Genomic DNA, 17,042 nt, shown 5'->3' on the forward strand with positions numbered 1-17,042 from the left:
CAAATTTCAGCCACATCCTGCTGTTGCATTCTTTAGTTTACTGTTGTCCTATAGTAGCAGAACAGTCCTGAAGTTGCCTGTGTAACTGATTAGTATGATGCAACACCTACTGAGGATCAATCCAAAGCCACTTGAACTAACAAAAATATTCTTATTGACTTCCTCTTCTTGAGGGGTATTGGAGCAAGCTCTCAGGAGGTGTCCATTACTCAACAAATACACTCAATTTCTGCTATTACATAATCCTAGGTAATTTAAAAATGTGTTTTCAGAAAAGCAGAAGCAGAAGGAACAAACCCACAATTTTTTAATATATAATAGACACATATACATAATGCACTTATGTTTGAAATACTAGATTTGCTCCAAGGCCTCTCATATATCAATACATGTATCTTTTAATAATGTGGAACTGTGTAATGTGATTTTTAGGCATTATATCTTTGGGTACTAAATAATTAATCACTTCACTTTCCTTTTCAGTAGAGGGCACTCAGAACAAATCATAGATCAAAATAATATATAATCGACACTAGACATATTGCAAGATATTAATTAAAAACACTTCCCTGTCTTAAACAAGACTGCTATATCTTTGCCTCTGTTTCATATGATAAGCAACTGTATGTAAAGATAAAATTTTCAAAATTTGAGCTGCCTGTTGTGTGCGTTCTTACATATTTCACAGCATGATGTAAGCAAGCTATTAAACTTTGAAAAAAAGCAAACCGCTCATTTTTATGGATTAACTAGCCAGGGTCTAATAAAAAATTTAACAACTTTTTAATGAACTAAGCCCGTCCTCTGTTTCTAGACATAATGAATAGTGTGTATAGGTCTTGACAATAGACATTATTCCCTTTTTTGGTATAGATAATTTAAACTATGAAAAGTAGAAAACATTTGGGCTTTGTTTCCAGCAAAAAGTGATCTATTAATAAAAAGATGAAGATTCTGATTCTTCACTGTTTTCTTCTAGCTTTTATAACTGTAATGAATACAGCTATCACACCATTAGAAAAAGAGCAATGTAGTGTGGAGCTGGATAAGGAATTTGATTATATTACATTTCGTAAAGAAATACTGCAGATTCAAATGAGCTTTTATAAAAATGCTAATATTTTAAATAACATTCAAGAAGACAATCAACCTTTGTCACCTAGAAGACATTTCCAAGGCAATATGAAATGTAACAAATTCAAGGAATGAAAACTTCTGATGCTTTTCATACAGTTGTTATATAAGAGCTCCATTTTGTTCTGTAAATAGAAAAGTTGTGGGTTTTTTTTGTTTGGTTGGTTGGTTGTTTTTTTTGGTTTTTTTTGTTTTTTTTCATGTCTGAACTTAGAATATGTTTCATTATTTGGTAAAAAGACTGTTTTGTGAATTACTATTTACTGACCTGAGCCCACAGCCTTCCCCCACACAAAAATGTTCCATGAACATATGGTTGAGTTAGTTTTTGTTCAGGAAGGGCTTCCATGCTTGCATAGAGATTAACGTCTGTGATCCATCATGTCTGAAGTAAATCTAGAAAACAGGGGGTGTGTGTCTGTCTGTATCAACATAGAGAGAAACTTCACTCACAGATTTATAATTATTTCTTCAAATGATGATTTTATACCTTTTCATACATTTTCTATCCTTGTGGAATGTTAAAACTGCTTCTGTTTAATTCCAGAAGAGATAAACCAAGATAGTAAATTTTCTTATACTTTTCCCAAAACATGATTCAAATTTGGTCTGCTGGAGGTGAAGGAAATTCCATCCACATACTAACTGTTTACTGGGCATGACTTCTTGAAAAGTGACCATGCTAAGGAGAATCTTTAGCACACTATTTTCAAGATTCGGAAACTAGCAGTAAGGACCTTAGCTATAGATGCTCAGAATTTATTTTGCTATTTAATGCACATCAATAATACTGCCACTCCTCCTGCTATGCTAGCGATAAGTTTCAGTTAAACTAGCATTGGTAATCATCCAGAACCAGGCACCAGTTCTTTGAGACTAGCCAATAGGTATTAGCAGGAAAACTGCAAACGCATTTTATTTCTGAGCTAAACTGGCACCAGACTCTGAAGCTGCTTCTGTAGAGGTGAAAAGCTAAAAAGCTTATCTACCATATTGCTAACTCTAAAGGTTTGGCCAGTGCTGTATCACTGTGTGACATAATTCAAGGCTTTTATTTTTTGAAATATATACGCCCGGTGATTTAGATATTGATTTTAAAGATTTTCTTAGAAAAAAGTTTATTATATTATCTCTCCTCCGTGTCAGATGAGTACAGACTGTGAAATTAAAGTAGAACACCATTTCTCAGAAAAAGAGGCTAGTCTGTGATCTACGTTTATTTGGGGAAAAATGTATTTATCACAAAGTCATTTAAATGTGTTTTATAAATGAACATGTCATGTATGAAGGAGAATGCGACCTGAAAATAAATACGTAAACATGGTTATGCTTTTTGAAGTATGTAAATGTATATAGTATTTTATGTGCACATGCTATTATTTTAGTCACCCACAAAGATACTTAAAAGTGCTTCAGAAATTTACATATGAAATAGAAAAAACTGAGTATTTGTGGTTCTCTTTTGCACAGAAATACCTTACACTATATATTCTGACAACAAGCAATGCCCACATAACATGCACCTAGAGTCCTGTTTTTGTCCAAATCAGGAGTGAAATTCCAGTTGTTCCCTTTGTGCTTTGCCCCACATCTTGGGGTGGTCTCAGAGCTGTGAATTGGCTTCCTTTCCAAAGAAACAAACCTGGAAGAAGAGATCTAGGAATGTGTTCATTACACTCCAGCTACTAATGACTACTCATTAGTCATTCATTCATTAGGGGGGCAGCTTAAACCTGCTGAAGAATGGGATGTGGGTATTAGGCTTTCAGCATCAATGGTTTAATCCTGTGGGTCTCTCCTGGTGTGCTCTACTATTTGCTAATACAGGCAGTGCCAAAACAACTCAAAATATATGTACTTCAGACATCTTAAAAATTCTCACTAGCATTTCTTGGTTCATAAACTATGAAGAGGCAGTTTATCAGAAGCCTTTGAAAGCTGAAATTTGTGCTGTGTTGGCTGATTTAAAATGTGTATTCAGATCAGAGCCTAAGTGCCATATCCTGATTAATTGAGGATGGGAAAGGAATATTTATGTTTATAAATTCACAGTTTGTTTTCCACAGATATTCTCCAGTGGTCACTTAAAGTTCATTGTTTTATATATTTCTGCCAAAAAGCAAGTTTGCTGTAATAGTCAAACACAAAAAGGTTCATGACTATAAGCACTGTGAGAGCAAATTAATCTTCTTAGAAATGGTTTCACAGTCTTTGCTCAGGACTAATTTGGTCTGCATGCTTTTTTCAGCAACAGAAAACATAGGTTTTGACTGCTTTAATAAACATTTATGATGTTAAAATATTAATAACCACAGGAAAGGTGATTATTTTCACTTGAAAAATAAAAAGTTAATGATGGCTGGAGGAATCATTGTCCTTTTGCATAATGGCATGAGCTGTAGCCTGACAATAAAAGAACAAAAAATACAAATTTTATCTATTTTTTTCCTAACATAATACTTTTTACGTTGTTGAAAATACTGTTTCCCAAAATGCCTTCTCCTGTTTGACTTTATATGTCAATGCCTTCACCCAGACACAGGTGTAAACTCTTACATAGTTTTTTCTATTGATACCATACCTGCTTAGATAAATAAATAGAAGTGGGAGTGCAGAAGAATCTGTAATTGCCTGCTCCCTTGTAAAGCTTCCAGAAGTGCACAAGCTTTGATGGATGCCACAAAAGCCTCAGGTTTTTAGGTCACAAAAGGAATGATAGAAATTGCAAACACTCATTATATGGATAAATTCTAGTTTAATCTTGATTCTGAAACAAAGTGTATTGGCAAAAGAAAGAAAACTTTGTCCTGCAAAATTTTCTACATGATGCTTAGTTTCCCAGGTTTTGTGTATGGACAGTAGCACACAAGCACACAAGTTGTTTGCATAACTGTGGTCTTTGCACAGCTTTTTTAAAAAAGTGATCTTTTAACCCAATCCTTATTCAAGAGATTTAGAGATTGAATGGCTTGGTTTATCAATGGTAAGCATAAAGAAAAACAATAACCAGGCTATATCAAATCAGTCATGTTAAGTTTGGCACCTTTTATTTTCCAGGGTTCAGACAGAATTTTTGTAACACCAACTTTTTGCTGACATGCATGTAAAGAAAATACATGCCTTAAATTCTTGGGTAACGAGTGAATGTGTCCATTACTCCTATGCTTTTTTTTTTTTTTTTTTTTTTTTTTTTTTTTTTTTTTTAATCTTGTTCTTTATAATTCTAGTTAGCTCTTGCCTTGAAATAATGTTTTCTGGAAGAAAGATTTCTTGGACATTTCCACAGGTCATAAACATTAGATTTCAAATCAGATATATCCCAAGAAATACTTTTAGTCTCAATTCTTCCTGACAGTTACCTGGGAAACTAGTTGTTCTGTCTCCTGGTTTCTAGAACAGGTTAAAATGACATTGGTTCTAGAATGATTTATATTTCTCCAGGCTCTGGAGAAGAGAGAATGAGCTTGAGCTAATTTTTACACCTCCAGAGAAAATTTTAGGCACTTGTAATATTTCATATTCATTAGTTATATTTCATTATGCTGTAACATTTTGCATGCTTATACTGCTTCAAAACGCTGCAAACATTTCAGCAGGAAAAAACAGCAACACAGATATTCTTATTTTGTGCATATTCATATTTGCTTAATGATGCCAGTGCATTCATTATAAGGAGAACAAAAGAATGCAGTCTCAGTGCTGTCAAGTTGCTTAATATCAGTGTCCATGGAGCTCAGTATTTACTTCCTGATAGTAGCCATTATTTGATGCTTTGGGAAAGAGTGCAAGAAACATGGCAGGAGCAAAATGATGATTCTCCCTCTGTCAGCTTCTAACCACTTTCTAGATTTAAAGTTTGCATCCAATATACTGTGTTAAAAGTCACCAAAGAACCACTCCTTCCTGAATTTTTCTAATCTACACCTAGCGGCAGAACTTTTCAGGCTAGGAACTCCATGCCTCTGATTCTTTTAAAAATATATATGTCTCTTTCTCCAGAAGATTATATTTTAGGCTCATAATCAAAATCTTTAGTGCATACATATTTTCATATATTTACTGGATAAAACTTTAAATCATAACACCAAAGCAATCTTATCTAGTAAGATCATACCAGACTTGTGTCCTCATGTCCAGCCACTTTCAATTGCAGTCTGGTGGTACAGTACAAATTCACCCTCAGTGCTGGGGCTGAACTGAATGACTGGAAGAATATGGATAATGACCATCTTCATGCCATCTTTGTTGAAGGGTGGGAGGGAAGAAAGAGATGGCTTTAAGAGAAGAGAATAGATTATATAGGTAGGCATTGTCATGCCTTAAACTACTACAGCAACTTCTGCCAAAACTCACCTATCCTTTCTGGTACTGAGAAATCTGGTCGAAAAAGCCTGCTATCAGCTCTGGTTTGATGAGGTAACAAGATTATTATGCACACAGGTGCTATAGCATGATATTTTCCTTTCAGAGAAAATAGTAGGATTTTCTTCATGAGTTTCAGAATTCATTATTCTTTTTTATACAGGAATGAAATGCTATGCTTAAATGCATAAAAAACGGACTATGTTTTTCCATGTGAGATACTAATCATTCATAAAGTCAGGTGGGTGCCATCCTGACCAGGCTGCAGAATAGGGGAGAATGGTGTGCAGCTGCATGGTTAAAACCATGCTATAGATGTGAAAGTACATTCTGAACTTGGCAGTGCTAGTAGGTAGGTAAATTTTCCCAAAAGAAAGTTTGCAGAGCTTCTGCTTTTGAAACTTGTCTCTTACTTTATATGGAGACTTCCAGCTGTATCAATAATATCTTCCTCCAATTCTTTCTGAAGTGTGGACATATAGAGGAGTCTAGTGCATTTTTTTCAGAAATATAAAGAAAATAAAGCTCTCCCAGAAATGTAACACTTCAAAATTAAAATTTATGTTAGCTTCTCTTCTTTCACAGAAGGTATGGTTTCTATGAAATTGGTCCCTAATATAAATGCATCCCAAAAAGAGAAAATGAAGATTTTCCTTATAATCTTTGTACGTATATTACATCATTTAAATTATAGATGTTGCAGATGACCTTTTTTTCCCCTTTTTCTGTTAAAAATGGAACCCAGGAGACTGAGTCAGGATGGTTGATCCTTCACAGCAGGCCAAGTCCCAAACGATGACACTGTTGACATACTGACCTTTGCAATGATCAGGACTCTGTAGATCTGGTTACATATGCAAAGCATTATTAACAAGGAGACAACCATTAGTGCAAGCAAATTTGTGGCTTTCAAGAGCTTCTTATCCTCCAATTATTAAAATGATTTATTTATTTTGGTGATGTAGCAAATTGTTTCCATGACCATTTTTTTGAATAAAGAACAAATCAGCTAAGTGTCTTTGCAGCTGAAACAAACTCTGATGGGGACTGGCAACAGAGTCAGTACACGAACTCTCTGGCTATCTAGCTTAATACTAGGTCAGCAAAACAAACTAAACAACTAATTATCAGTGGCTAGAAAATAGAACATTGTTATAATACTCCAGCTACAGAACAGAAAGTATACTGCAGTGAATAATCCTGTTATAAATAAATAATACCAATCAAGTGAGGGAGTAAAAATCTAAGCCTGTCTTTTCAATTTTCAAAGGCAGTAGGATGCTCTCATGCCAGGAACAGTGACTGCAATGAGCTTTCAGATCAGCTCAAGGGAGCTCAGCAGAGGTCTTGGTGCCCTATTACCTACACCTCTGACTAGGACTGTGGCAGGGATTTTAATCCTACAGCTGTAGATTTTTTTCCCCAAATCCATGTCCATCTAGATGCAATGACTGCTAAATAACACTATGAAATCCATCTATTGTTAATCTCTGAATTAGCAACAGCTTTCCACTACTGATCTTTAGCACCAATGTTTTGCCCCAGACTGGAGGAATACAATAGCTCCATTCTGCAGGATTTCTGCAAAAGGTATTTCTGGTTACACAAATGGAGGACAAGATTCTTTCTCTGCTTAAGTATGTATAGACTTGGTGATGAGGAAATAAAATTGGCCAGTTTCAGAGCAATGTCCTGTTTTAGTGAGAATGATGTTGCCAGCGTCTGGCAAAAACTTGCAGCATTTGGCAGTAAATTACAGGACAACTGATACTGAACAAATGTGAGAAAATGCAGGGTAAACTTGGCTATTGAATGCTTAACAGAGCCACATATTCCCACGTGTTTTGGGTTTGCGTGGCAAGGCTTTGGTAGTGGGAAAGCTACAGGGGTGGCTTCTTTGAGAAGCTGCTGGAAGCTCTGTCTGTGCCAAATAGAGCCAGTGCCAGCTGGCTCCAAGGTGGACCTGCTGCTGGCTAAGGATGAGCCCATCAGCAATGATGGGAGCACCTCCTGAATAACATTATTTAAGAAGGGAGGAAAAAACTGCTGTGCGACTGCATCTGGAAGAGAGAAGTGAAAACATGTGAGAGAAACCCTTGCAGACACCAAGACCAGTAAAGAAGGAGTGGTAGGACGTACTCCAGGTGCTGGAGCAGAGATTCCCTTGCAACCCATGATGAAGACCATAGGGAGGCAGGCTAAACCCCTGAAGCCTGTGAAGATCCACCATGGAGCAGATATTCACCTGCATCCCATGGAGTACCCCACACCAGAGCGCAATGATTTGGGTACTCAAAGGAGGCTGTGACTCAGTGGAGAACCCGTGTTGGAGCAAACTCCTGGCAGGTCCTGTGGGGACCCATGCTGGAACAGTCCGTTCCTGATAGACTGGACCTTGGGGAAAGGGCACCTGGAAAGGACCTACACTGGAGCAGTTCATGAAGAACTGAAGCCCATGGTAAGACTCATGCTGCACAAGTTCATGGAAGACTGTCTCCTGTGGGAGTGACCCCACACTGGAGCAGATGAGGAGTGTGAGGAGGGAGGAGTGGCAGAGACAAAGTGTGATGAACTGACCACAACCCTCATTCCCCATCTCCATCTCTCTTGCACATGTAGCACAAGCCATGCAAAGAGATAAGACTGATAGGCTGACCATAAATTTTAGATTTAGACAACATCACAGAGAAATCACACTATGCTCAGCCAGAGTGCATAAGGGGTTTCCAAGATCCTTTTGTGTTGACCTGACATTCACCTCCACTACAACTGGATGATGGTGTGAAAGCACAACCTTTTTGGGCTTTCTACAAGTGAAGAATGGTCTTCAGCTTTGCCTGAAAACCCAGGTGCAGGCATTAGATAATATGTTCTATGTTATCACTTGATTTTAAGTTCTTGTAATATTGCTGATGAAAATGTTATGCATAAATGCTAATTCATAATGTCTGTCACAATCAACTGAAACAAAAAATATATTGTCTCTGTTGCTATAGCTTCTGCAAAATGATTAACAAAGTGACATCTCTTAAAAATGTTTCTGTTAAATTTGGAACGAAAGATCTGCAGTATAATCTGCATTTTCCTCTACAGAAAATAATAGAATATACTGTAATATCAGAATTAAGGAAAGCCAGACTGGAGAGATTGTGTAGGGCATTAAACAGAAGAACTGAGTGAATTTTGGGTAGCATTGTGCCTTCTGAACAGTCCAAAACACGCATAACATTTTAGACTGACTTTTAATAAAGAAGCGGTACTTCTATTATGCCTATTATATACTTCTGCACTGCCAGCAAACAAGAGCAGTCAACTGTTTTTAGACAGCCCACTAGCAAGCAGGGGAACTACTTCAGAGTCTGGCTTTGAGAGCCTCCATCTGCACATCTCCAGCTACAGGAACCCAAAGAAAGTCACTGGTAGGGTCTGTGACTTTCTTGCTTTCTTTTCTTGGCAGTGCTAAGTGACACAGAGGGTCAGGAATATCATCTTGAAAAGCTGATTGACAATCCAACCACTACAGGAAGAACAGCGTTTTGTAGACTTTGTTTTGTTTATCTAGACATAAAACTTCTCACCTCAAAGTTCCAAGCTAAAGAAAGGGAGGCATCTTTAGAGTGCCGTTTGTTCTCGTGTGATTTTTTTTCGTGAGAACCACAGGCAGCTAAGTAGTATTTTATCTGCTGAGTGTCACAGTTATCAGAAGAGTTCCCATCAATCTGCTGTTGCTTTTTATGTCCAGTGGTATATAGATCATGCCCCAAAGTTCACATATTCCACAGTGTGGTAAAAATTATGTGAAAGTATACGCTACAAAAGATTACAAAAATCCCATTATCTGAATAATTTCAAACAAAATGGCTGCATTTAGTGAATTTTGAGGGTGAAGGAAATGGAGAGTGGTGAGGAGCAGCCAATATTTTCAGAAGCAGCACCTTTTTAATTTTTTCCTTTTTTTTTTGCATTGGAAAAAACCGAAGCAATTAACTGCTTGCAGTTGTTCTGAAGCAATAGTTTCTTTATACTTTAAGAAATATGCACTGAAACAGTTAAATTTTCAAGCTTAGATAATATTATTTTCAAAATTATGTTTCATTTTACTAAGGTTTTACCTGACCTTCAGAGACTACCTGTTTCCCTAGGTCTGTTCAATATTTTCCCCTATTTTGGCAAGACTGGGATTTGTTTGCTTTTTAGCTGCTTTTGTTCACATGGGACTTTGTTTTCATAGGTTTTTTATTTGAAGTGAAGATGTTTTCTGTGTGTAACGTGTTTTTATCTTCTGGGTCGTCCACTTTTTTAGTGTTTGTTGGTAAAGGTTGGTTTCATTTTGTTTTGTTTCTGGATCAGTTACCTACTCATTTATCTTTTCTTCAAGAAGGTCCACTGATATCTGTAGTTTGCTTTGTATTCCTGAGGATGTAGCAATGAATTTTATATTTGGTTACCTTTGATGTACTTGGCTAGATTTTTATTTTGTGCCTTTGTATATTTGGGATTATTTCTTTGAGTCAATCTAGTGAAGTATTTCAGCTTATGACAGTCTTACTGGGATCAGATTTTGATCAAATGTGCCTTCCATGATCAGGGTTTAGAACCATTTGAGCAAGAGGAAGGACAAGAGAATCAATCACATAATGATAAATAGGCTTAATCACAATAGGGATTGTTCCATAACGTAACTCCATAGAAATGAGAATCAGAAAGTAGCCAAAGAAATTATAAAAATTTAAAATACATCCTAATTAGGTATGAATGATGGTCCCAGTATGTCTTTTCACTATGACCAGTTATTAGTAAGAAAGTGGATGTTTTTTTCTGCGTAGATTTTCTGTTGAATTTTTAAGGCTCATTTGATTTGCTTCAATGCACACTACTGTATGAAGATCATGTAAGTCTAAAAGGTTTAAGTCCTGTCTCTTAGGAGATCACTAGTTTTCCCCTTCTCTTTATCAGTATAAAGTGTTGCCAGGTATATAAGAGGGAAAGCTGAACAAGCTGAACTTCTTTCAAGTTCACTCTGCCTAAATTCTGAAAAGCACTTACATCGGTAAAATGGCATTCAGTGGATAAAAGGGGACAAGATTGGAGGAGTGATGTTTTCCCTCCTTTCCCTCTAAAATGTGAACTATTGCTCAGATTGCACATTATTTGCTGAGCCTGGTGAGTCGTAAGTTTGAATACCCAAACCCTCATCACACGGTTGCAGAGGCTTGCTTTGCAATTGACTACATAAAGGAATCTCACCAAAACTCAGTCTTAATTTGGATTCTACTGTTAATTTGATTTAAAATTTTCCTCCATTGGTCTTAGTGAAACTGCACACAAGAAAATCCCCAGATAATGTGTCAGCACTTGAATACAGAACACAAATCAAATGGTTGAATCAATAGTTTTCAGAGCAATGGTATGGCTCCTTCATTATGCCAAGCAAATCTGCCGCTGAATTCCTCAATGTTGTGCTTTGATCCTTTTGTTTACTAATTCATTGTGATGCTTCTGTGCTAGCCATGGAGAAACCAGGAATGAAAAAGAAAATGCTAACAGCTCTGACTACACTTACAATTGTTGTCTGTTCAGCGTGTTAGTGTAGATGTGCATGCTGAGAGAGCCACGATGAAGGCCCTTATTATTCCCTTGACAGGTAATTTTCATGCAGAGGAATGGAAATTATGAGTTTGGGCTGATTATGATTTCTCTCATTTCTCTTTTGAAGATCTTTCCTCCCAGAATCACAGAATCTTAGCGGTTGGAAGGGAGCTTGAAAGACCATCCAGTCCAACCCCACTGCCAGAGCAGGATCACCTAGAGTACATCACACAGGAACTTGTCCAGGTGGATTTTGAATGTCTCCAGTGAAGGAGACTCCACAACCTCTCTGTGCAGCCTGTTCCAGTGCTCTGTCACTCTCACAGTAAATAATTTTCTTCTGATGTTTACATGGAACCTCCCATGCTCCAGTTTGCACCCATCGCCCCTTGTCCTATCCTATAAACCAGACATATATACACAAATTGTCATGTTTTAGAGAGGATAGAATAAGGTCCCTTATAGTACAATTACTACCAACCTCCACTTCTTCACTTATTTGGTATCTTTTGTAGTGGCTGCCCTAATGCTATTCCTAAAAGCCACTACAAAATGGAGAGTGAAGAACAGGAGTGATACTATATTCTACTACAGAGAAAAGTTAAGGTAATCTCTAGAGCACTTAACTCCCTACCACACTTTGAAAATATTTTTTAATTGCTGAGGCAAGTCCCTTCCATGCTGACTAACTTGCAGCTCCTTCCTGAGGATGTGGGTGCCTCAGGGGTTTGTACCAGGCTAAGATGCCTGTTCCTTCTATAGCTTCGTCAGGGGGCTGGGACATTGCATCACCCTCCATATTCACACAGTGACCCTGTGTATGTTCATTGCCTTCTCTTAAAAGAAGCAAAATGTTCATCTACCATTTGTTTTATGGCTGATATGCAGAGACAGTTCTTTGAGAAAGAGAGAAAGAACACTTGAGATCAGGATGTGGGCTGCGGATACATCTAAGCTATCATTTGTGTTTTCAGATTTTTCAAGAATTTGTCCTTCAGTTGTGAACATGTCAAACCATAGGAACGATACTACAGATATATATGCTAGGATTTTTTCAAATAATAAGATCTTATTAATTTTATAATACTATTACTTAGACTGTGCTTTCTCATTGTGTTTGCAATAGAAATAATGTGTTACTTTCAGCTTCAATATAAAATTAGCTGATATTGAAATTCCTTAAAACATGTACTTTGATAGAATTATTCAGAGTGAGTGTTTAATTTCACAATGGCCATATTACTAAATTAGGCAATAACTTAAGGACTGTCGTAAAACTCTTCTTAAGATCTCTTGTATAAATGCTGTTGAGGAGGATGTTTTGCACAATGCATGAATGATTTCAGCTTATAGTTACACTTTAGATTTAATGGGAAAGAAAAAATTCCAGCTACATAATTCTGGGAAGCCAAGGTTTAAGAAGATTTTAGAAACACATACATCAGCAGCTGAGGCAAAGGAACATCTCTTTAGAGCTGTTGAAGATCTGGCCTTGGACATTGAGTATGTTCTCTGGAAATGCTGACTTAACCTCTCTGGAAAACAGAATCTAAGAGAGAGCAGAATATAAACTGCTGCTTCTTGTCTCACATGTTACTTAAAGGCATATGTTACCTTCCCTAACATCTATTGGGAACTGGAATATTCTCTTAGCAAATGCAGACTGTGTATGGGTAGGGAAAGCAGCCACCCTTAATTTATGAACTAGTTTAAATACTACCATGCTTTAAAAAAAATGTAAAAATTGAATGCAATTGAAAAAAAATGTTCCTTAAATTGTGATAATTTTATGCTCAGATATTCTGCTCTTTTCCTAAGTGTTCACATGCACAGGTTCCAGAGCATGACAAGCAGGCAGGGCTACAAAATGCCATAAGCTGTGTTCCTCAAAATATTTTCCCACTGTCCTGTCATCAGTTTTCCAGAGGTGATGCAGGCTCATTAAATCACCAAGATTGAAAAATGTAAACAAATAAGTAAAAGTGTAATCCAGCAACACTCCTTTGACAGCAACCCTACAGACACAGTGCCAGAAAACAAATGGAATCAATCATCAATTACAGATTTTCTGGACTTAATGGAATCTGGAAACAATGCTAAGATTTATAAGGCATAATAAGTGGTGATGAATGTCAGTATAATGGGACAAATTTAGCTTTCAGACACATCTACTGCACATTAACTCTGATTTGTCTTTAGATCATACAAAGAGGACAATTTCAGAGGCTACAGCATGTGCCCAACTCTCATAAATCAATATACTGCCTCTTGAACTACTGGAGCTTTGTTGATTTAGATAAAGAACAGATCTACTCCTATATTAGCTGTACACCCTTAAGAGCAAAGTTTTGCCAAGAAAGAACTAAAGCTAGAACTTTCTGAAAACCTGCAGAGCATATATGAATTGGTTGAGGAGGACATGAGGCTAGAATAATTCAAAATGTTCACAGGCCAGAAAGCTGTACTGAAGGAAAATCTAACAGGATGTACTGATGTACATGTAATATCACTGCATTTCTCTCAGAGAGATGTAAACAATACTAAGTCCTGGCTGCATTAAAAAAAAACTAATTTAAAAATGCAACTGTGTCATTTGTTTTACAAAACCATTTTAAATAGTAATGGAAGGAACTGCTCTAATTAATGGTCTCTTGGATCAAAAGGTAAGACAAGCTAAAGATACATACAAATTACTACTTGCTGGTATGCAGAATAGTCCTGTAAAGAGCATTTTTAGAGATAGAATTAGAACAATGTAGGTACATTTTTATAACTGACAGATGCTCACCATGATTTCTAATACCTTCATACATTTCCTATTAACCCATAATTGCTTTTTTGCTTTTTTTTTTTTTTTTAACAAGAACTTTCTAGGACACTCCTACCTAAAATAACTAAAGAATGTAATTACATGGAGGACACATTTATTCAGATCTTTGGCCTCTTAGTGGAGGTATTTCCACACATTTGTGGTGTCTTACATTTCTAGGGGAGAATAATGACTTTTCAACACTATGTGTCCTCAAGAGAGATGAATGAGAGTGGGAAAGGAAGAGCAGTTATTTGTTCCTTTGCAATTGACTCCTTGGTGTAACGACTTGGGAAAATGTTAGTTTAAGCCATGTGTTTTAAAGGTGTGTGTTATGTGAGAGTGTTATTTTCCCATTACTCAAATACTTGATGAAATCTTTGTTGCTTCAGCCCTTGTGAATGGCAGACAGATTCTATCAGGCACACCCACATGCAAGTGGAGGGATTAGACATAATCCCTGATGTCATTTACTATTAATTAATTCAGGAATTTGGAAATGAGGTTATATTCATTGAACGTTCACCTGGGCTGGATTACAGGCAAAAAAGGAATGCTGTGTGGTGGTCTGTGGAATGGTAAACTTAAATATCTGGAGCACACACGTATATATTGTGGAAGCAGTTATGTACAGGAGCTGTTATAATGAGTCATTTATGCCAATAGAAGGGTATGTGTTTTATTTAATTCACATACTTATAAGTAATATGAAAAGAATTAACACCTTTTAAAGGAATTGCAGTAATCAAGAATTCATTCAGTAACAGTAAGTCTTGTATGCTGATTTCTGTTTATTTCATCTAGTCAGCTCTAGGATTTTATGTAGAAACCAATTTTCTAAATGAATGTAAAAGTTTGCTTGTTAGACAAGATCCATGATGCTGGGGAATTCATATCAGTTTTGGTGATGTTTATGAATCAACTTTTTTTGTTTTAGAAAAAAATATATTTAAAAATAACTTTAAATACATGCAGTTACCTAAAGAGAAGTTTTACCTCACTTGCATCTTAATGAAGGACAACTGCAATCTGAATTTCTATTTAATTTCTGTTTAATTGTTGGGTATCTGATTGATATAGTGCAGTTTTTACAATTCTGATTGTTTCTGGGCAGAGGATACATGATCTTCAGGTTCTGCTTAATGAGTGTAGAAAAGCTTAAAGCCTCCATAACTAAATAAATGCTGCAGTGCCCATGCTATTTGTTTAAGAGGAATAATTATGCCAATTTTTTCCTGTAGAGCTTAAAAATTGCTCTTTGGCAATTTTAGTGTTGAGAAAGCTAAAGAGCAATTTTATGAATTTAGAATATTTTCTTAGAAAACTGCTGCTCCATACTTACTCTGTTTTCCTCTAGGTAAAAATGCTTATATTATTATTATTAGCTTCATCTCCTTTTATCAGAGAAATAAAATGTGTTTTCTAACTTTATAGCTGCTAAGCTGACTATTTCAATCTCTTTGTTCTGTAGTTTTCAGCTACAACTGCAGTGGGATGCTAGTTTTGGTTGCTGGGGAGGAAAAGCAATACATAATTTAATGTTAACCTTCTTTTTTCTCATTGCCTAAGTCAGCTTAAAAACTGTTAGAGTGTGACTCTGGCTAATGGCAACTAACATGGTCCCTGCTGATGCAAAACTGCTATCAGCCTCCTTCTGGCATACCACTGCTTGCTGTTTTCAGAGGTTGGGCAGGTGAACTGGTATCCTAAAGCTTGTACTAAAGTATGTATGCTACATGATTTTCCCAGTTGGAATGCAAAGTGATGCTGCTTTTTCTCCCTTTCCCTTTCCCTTTTCCTTTTCCTTTCCCTTTCCTTTCTTTTTAAGTAAGACTCCACTTAATATATAAAATATAAACCTGCATTTTGCAACACTTAAAGTAATGATTAGGAGTCATCACTCTGTATTCTTCAAAACTTAGTATTTTCTTCAGTTTCACTGAATGGATCTGCAGGGTGGCAATCTTGATATGTTGATTTTTGTAACCAGGAATCAAAAGTTAAAGGGGATTCAAGACACTTACAAGATACGGGGAGAAAGAAAGCTTTAACAAGTATGTAAAATTTTATGATACAAGATTTCATCAAATTCTAGCATAAATTAGGAAGAACAGATGAGTGGGTTTCTTGTCCCTTCTGGTGAGGCATCAGCTGTTGGAAAGACAGGCTGTTGGGTTAGACAGACTGAAAAATTACCCTGAGGACAAGTCTTACACCATTAAGAACGTTCTTTAAATGAACATATTAGGATGAAGGAAGAAAAAAAAGAACAAACTGAGCAAAGAAATGTAGGAAAAGTTACCTAGCTTTGGACTGAAATCTTTTTATGTCAGTCTGGGAGAGTGGTAATTGTAACTTCATATAAAGGCTGCAAAGCTACAAAGGAATCTGAACTTGCTGGACAATATGATCCTTAAAGCTAATCTGTAAAAAAACCACAACCCACTAATAAAATTCAGATAAAGATCAGCAGGTAAACAGAACTACCTTCTGGTTTTAAGAGCTTGCTTTCCAGAATTTGTGCTTTGTTGCTGTCTCACAGCTCTCTATGTTAAGTCAGTCCTGGGGTTCAGCCTGAGGCTCTTTTGGAGGGAAGAAGCCTAATCCGATGTCTTGTCATTTTAGTCTTTGAGCAAAAGAAAACTTAAATTCCATATGTGTATATTTTAAAAAACTTTGTCTGTCATGAGGAAGAGAAATGTGCCTAGGTGACTATGCCTTTGTTATGATCACTAAAGTGCTTTTCCAAAAGAAAGATACTAAGAAGGGAAGGGCTGGTAAAGTAGAGGAGTGGGCAGTAGATCTTGAATCAGTTCATGGTTCTGCAATACGTTTCCTCTGTAATCTTATAGAAGCCATTACAGTTTCTGAGCTGCATACACCTCAAGACACATGCACACACACATGGCTTGGGGGAGGAAATTATTTCTTTTCTACCTACTCTCTTATCTGTCTTTCATAGATAGCCTGAGTTAGGGTCTGTCTCTTTCAAGTGTCTGCCCTGTACCTAGCAAAGCAGCCACCAGGATTACTTATTTCTTCTGTTTTATACCTGGAAATGTAAAGCCCAAATATTTATTTAAAAAAACCCAACAAAACAAAACAGAAAACCAAACGGGGGTGAGGGGGAGAGGAGAAGGTTAAGAAA

The sequence above is a fragment of the Apus apus genome, chromosome 1, assembly GCF_020740795.1.
Source record: "Apus apus isolate bApuApu2 chromosome 1, bApuApu2.pri.cur, whole genome shotgun sequence".
Lineage (NCBI taxonomy): Eukaryota > Metazoa > Chordata > Aves > Apodiformes > Apodidae > Apus > Apus apus.